A 5877-nucleotide genomic window follows, 5' to 3' on the forward strand; every position below is an offset into this window, starting at 1 on the left:
CCAATATCATTAAAAAATCCTTGAAACTGTGACTGCATCTCTTCAAACTCTTTCTTAATTTTCAACTTTAAAGCCTTGAGATCCTGAAAAGAAAACACAATTTTAAAAACATTATCTAAATAAATGCAATAGACCTCTGTTGCAAGCTATGATATGCATTTTACCAAAATATATATACTTTGGTAACAGAATTATCTCAATACTACCCTTTGGGTTCTACTTGGAAAAGAATAAAGAAATAACCAGATTTCTACGACCTGGCATTAAAAGGAAAATAATTCTCTTCATATTTCCTTAATCATTACAGCAACTTTATTGCATCAAATATTACTCTTGCTTATTGCATAACTATGCCAAAAGCCTTGGGTCAATGCTTCATATTTCTAATTAAAAAAATGTTACACGTCCATTACCAAACCATACATATGTGTTTAGCCCTTAGATTATTTTCAAAGTGATATATCTCATCGAATGCGGCAATTTGGGTTTATGCATTCAATTTGGCTTAGATTAGGACATGTCATTAGTAAAAGGTAAACTAATCCACTGAATACTGATAATGACTCCTCTAGCTGGCAAGAAAATAAACAAATCTAGAATTATTTTTTTTGGTTCTTGCTAGTCATTCAATAGAAATAAACACACCACAATACTATCTACAGCAGCTCATCATATATGATAGAAAAATTTTAAAAGAAACTTCTTGAGCTCGGAGATTCAAAGAGATTTCAGCAAAACATGCATTGCAAGTTATGCTTAGTGCACTTATCTCATCTCAACAGTCCAATTCATCTCATCCAGTCTTGTTTCCAATGGTCTTCACACCTCTAGTGCCACCAGGAGTTGCACGATGTAATTCATTTTCCACAATCAAATTGATTGGGGCCAATCCTTCCTGTGGTGACATTGACACTTCATTACTTTATGAAGGGGTATAAGTACGTTTTAAATTTCCACAACAAAAGGTACAGAAAGATACAAGTATGACATGTTATCATGGAAATAATAATTACTATGATAGCATGATACTGATAAAAGTTGTAGAAGTAGAAAATAAATCATGCAACACAATAATTTCATTTCATACTGTTAGTTTTCTTCATCCTTTCATACTGCAAATTCAACCCATTCAGTTACATCAACAAAACCTTATAAAAAACAAATTTCCAATTAATGTTGCATCCCTATTCTCATAATATCCAAAAAAAAAAAATGTCCCAGTTTCTAAGCCATATTTGAGTAAATCTTTCAAACCTCTCTTGCCTATGGGATTCGGATCAAAATTTGTTATTTCAATCTGAAAGAAGATAATGAAGTTGAAAAGCATACATATATAAACAAAAGTAAATATGCCTTACCTTGAAGTAGTTCCCAACAGGTGAGACATAAATTGGAATGGTGTACTCTGGAGAAGGTGCAAGACCAAGTACAGGCCCACTTCCCATTAGCAAAGGCCTAATATACAAGGAACCTTTACCTGCAAGAGGAACCTGAAACCAAATATCACCTAATCAATCCGATGCATGTTACAATATCTAAAATGTATATGGCAATGACAGGGCTCTACAGTACCCACCCAACTTTGGTTTGCTAAAACTGTATCCTTTACAGCTTCCACAAACTGCTCCACAGTAGGCGATGGCATGCACATCCGCTCCGCACCTACCTGCAGCCACAGCCGCAAAGCATTTTCTTCTGGCTGGAAGAGAAGTATTCTCCCATCTTGCTTCCGGTACGCTTTCAAACCCTCGAATAATCCCTACATTCGTGAACCAAAGATATACATTCTTCATCAAACAAACAACAACACTGACAACAATCTACTATCAATCACAGTTCCCTTAAACAAATTCAAATACCAAGCATTGTTATCAGTTCAAAAGCAATTCAGTATGCCTCACATAAATAAATAAAATATAAGCCCACCTGTCCATAGTTTAAAAATCCAGCAGAGGGGTTCAATTCGATGTTCCCAAAAAGCTAGAGTTCACCTTTGGAGAAGGTTCCACCTCGTCAGACCGATTAATCGTGTCGGTGGTATCCGCTTCCGCATCATCCAAAGTAGGAGGCTTTTCAACGGCGGGAATCAAAGGCGTGTAGCCGGCGAGGCTCTCCAGCAAGGCTTGGGTGATGGGTCCGTCGCAACCCTAAACCCTAACCACAATATATCACATACTATTCCAAAATAGTTTTTAGGTAAACTTACGAATCTTTTGGTCTTCCCTTCGGCGACGAACTCACGCGAGCACCACCACATTTCAAGAGAGCTCTTCCGAGAGTGTTTGTGGATTTGGAGCCCCACGTCGTTTTGAAAGAGCTCCTCTGAGGTTGTCGATGGTCAGCAAGAGAAAAGCACCCATAAGAGCGTTGACAGCACCCGCGAGAGTGTTGAGATGTTCAGAGAGAGAGCTCCTCTAGGGTTGTTGAAGGTCAGCAAGAGAAGAGCGCCCCTGAGAGTGTTGAGAGCGTTTGCGATAGTGTTGAGATGTTGAGAGGGTTTGTTCGCACGGAAATTTGGCCTTCGCTTCTACATCGGGCAAAGTTAAACCCGATGTAGAATAGCTCTACGATTTCAATTATACATCGGTCGATAAAATAACTGATGTAAAATTTTTCGCATCTACATCGTTTTTGCACAGAACCGATGTAAATATGCTTACACCTTTTATTTATTTACTAAACTGCCACCGCAGTTTTTATTTACATCGTTTCTTTAGAAACCGATGTAGATATATAGATGTAAAATAGTATTTTTCTAGTAGTGTCATCACCACCACACTAGTGTAAAATAACATTTTTATGATAGAGATTTTATGTCGGTGTAATCTACATAACATAAAATGTGGTGTAGTGACAAAATTGTAATATTTTCCAACATTTTTATGTCGTGTATAGATATGATTGACATAGAAGGAACATTTTATGTCAAGTGACACCCCACCTAACATAGAATGTGGTAGGATGAGTCAACATTCAATGAAGAGTTGGAAGATATATATCTGCAAAAGATGGGCATCCACATATGTCTTGAGTTAATTTGAGGATTGATTTATATTTTTGTATATTGTTTTAGTTTTCTTTGTGTAAATTGGTTAGTTTACTTTAAATTAGTTGTTACTTGATAATATTAGTACATTTTTATACTAATTATTCATAGTTATTAATTTATGACACTTATTGTAACTTTAACTTTATTGTTAACTCTCTTTAATTACTAACTAGTTTACTTTGTACATTATTTGAATTTAAATAAAAAATGTATTTTACAAAGGTTTGTATTGAATTGGACAACAATATGCTATATTGAATTATATATATTGTATTCACTACAAGAAAAATGATAAATTGCGACGGACAAATTGCGACGGTTATCTAAAAACCGTCGTCGTTTTGATATTGCGACCCTTCATACGACAGTTTTTCAAAACCGTCGCAAAATTGTTCAACATTGCGACGGTTTATCGTAAACCGTCGCAAAATTTGTTTAACATTGCGACAGTTAATCATAAACCGTCGCAAATTTAACATTGCGACAGTTAGTCATAAACCGTCGCAAAATTTTCAGCATTTTTTTTATTAGAATTTAAAAGTTTTTTTTTGAAGTATTATGTATATTATCTTAATGAACTTATATTTTATTAATTTTATATATACTTTCTTTAACATGAGGTACACGATTTTTTTTTCTTTATATAATTTCAAAATCGTGACTAGAATATAAATTTATCTTTCAACAAACTTAGGAATTTATCTTATATGTAAGATGTGTTAGAGTATATAAATAAATATAATTATCATTTTATAACTTAATTTTTGAGTTATCACATCACATATTATTGAATAATTTACAATGTTAAATTTTATAAATTTTATTTTAAATGTCCATCTTTTTAACACTATTAAAAATATAAAAATAAATATGTTAAATTTTATAAAAATCCAGTTTAATTTATTTATGATATAAATATGTTTTTAATATCTAATATATATTTTTAGATGATAATTTATTTTAAAATATATCTTATAATAACAATTCTAAATGGAACATAAATCTTCTGATTTTTCTTATTTTGATTTTTTTAATCAATATATACAATTTTACTATTTTGATTTTTTCAATCCACGTATACAATAAATAAAAAACATAAAAGATAAACATGCATGGTAAAAATTTTATTTTATCAAAAAACTTTTTATTTTAATATATTACATTATATATGTGAATATTAAGACATATATATATATATATACATATATATATTATAATTAAACTTTTTTTAAAAATTAATTCATTATTAAGATTTTTTTTTTATTACATGAGAATTAATTTCTTTCAAAAATTTGACAGATATAAAATAAATAAATATTTTTTCTGAATCTATATTTTTATTTTATTAGAATATAATTTTTATTTTTTCAAATATATTATTTTTTTAGATAAAAAATTATGTATATGTCAAATAGTAGTGGGGCAAGTGCCCACTATTCCAAACGTGCATCCGTCGCTATATATATATATATATATATATATATATATATATATATATATATATATATATAATATAGGGGTTATAATTATACCAATGTAACTTTTATTAAGTATTATGCTGCTCAATAACTTTATATTAAATGTGTATTTTGTAAATCTAACCGTTAAATTGAAAGTTCATATCACTTTATAAGTGTATATCAAATTTTGTTAAAATTGAACAACAACTGGAAGGTAATCAAATTGTTTATATTTTAGTGTATTTTGAAATGAATATATTACATCAATTTTGTTTTATAAAAATGAAGTATCAAATCATCTTGGGTTAATATAAAGTTTTGTATATATAATCTATGAGAGATATGAACTTTCAATCTAACAGTTGAATTTACCAAATTCACATTTAATATAAAGTTATTGAGCGGTGTAATACTTAGTAAAAGTCACATTTAATATATATATATATATATATATATATATATATATATATATATATATATATATATATATATATATATATATATATATATATATATATATATGAGGGGGTTTATAATTACATCAGTGTAAATTTTACTAAGTGTTACACCACTCAATAACTTTATATTAAATGTGAATTTTGTAAATTTAACCGTTAAATTGAAAATCTTTTACTGTTAAATCATATATACAAAATGTTATATTAATTGAAGATGATTTCTTATAAAAACAAAATTAAATCTGTCGGAAAATTTATATTTTCGATGAGAAAATTTTTGTAGGAAAAGCTATATTATCGATGGAATATTTCAGAAAAATTTATATTTGTCGAAAATGTAAGAACTGGTTTTAAATTTGATATGAAAATATTATGATATAATTAGATAAGATTTTAAGTAAGTATTTTATTAATGGTTGATAATTAAAAAATAAAACAAGGATAAATACATTTTTTGAATTTTATATGTTTGATATAAGATAACTTACAAAATAACTCTTGGTAAAGTTATTCCGCTCAATAACTCATCGTGTGTGTTGAATTTCATCGATCCAATTAATTGTTAATTTAAAAATTATTAAATTTTACTAATAATTAATATATAAAAATTAATTAGTTTTGGAATAAATTATTTGCTAATTAACAATATAATTGAAACATTAATTATTTTAAATTATTTAACTAAAATCTTATTGACAATTTACTATATAATCTTAATATTTTTGTATAACTAATATCTGGTTTTAAATTTGATATGAGAATATTATATATAATTAGATAAGATTTTAAGTTAGTATTTTATTAATAGTTGATAATTAGAAAATTAAACAAGGATAAATACATTTTTTTTGAATTTTATATGTTTGATTTAAGGTAAATAAATATATTAAATTAATTAATAATTTATTTA

The 5877-nt window shown here is 28.1% G+C and overlaps 1 long non-coding RNA gene across 1 annotated transcript; it reads right to left on the reverse strand.

Moving 5' to 3' along the window:
* Window positions 1–529: 529 nt before the first annotated feature.
* LOC145952926 (uncharacterized) lies at window positions 530–4375 on the reverse strand. Its single transcript, XR_014430423.1, has 2 exons — window positions 1359–4375; window positions 530–895 (listed from the first exon to the last, which is right to left on the reverse strand). It is a non-coding gene; the product is annotated as an uncharacterized LOC145952926 (long non-coding RNA).
* Window positions 4376–5877: the final 1502 nt, after the last annotated feature.

The sequence above is a fragment of the Cajanus cajan genome, chromosome 10 (genome assembly GCF_000230855.2).
Source record: "Cajanus cajan strain Asha chromosome 10, NIPB_CcT2T_4, whole genome shotgun sequence".
Classification (NCBI taxonomy): domain Eukaryota; kingdom Viridiplantae; phylum Streptophyta; class Magnoliopsida; order Fabales; family Fabaceae; genus Cajanus; species Cajanus cajan.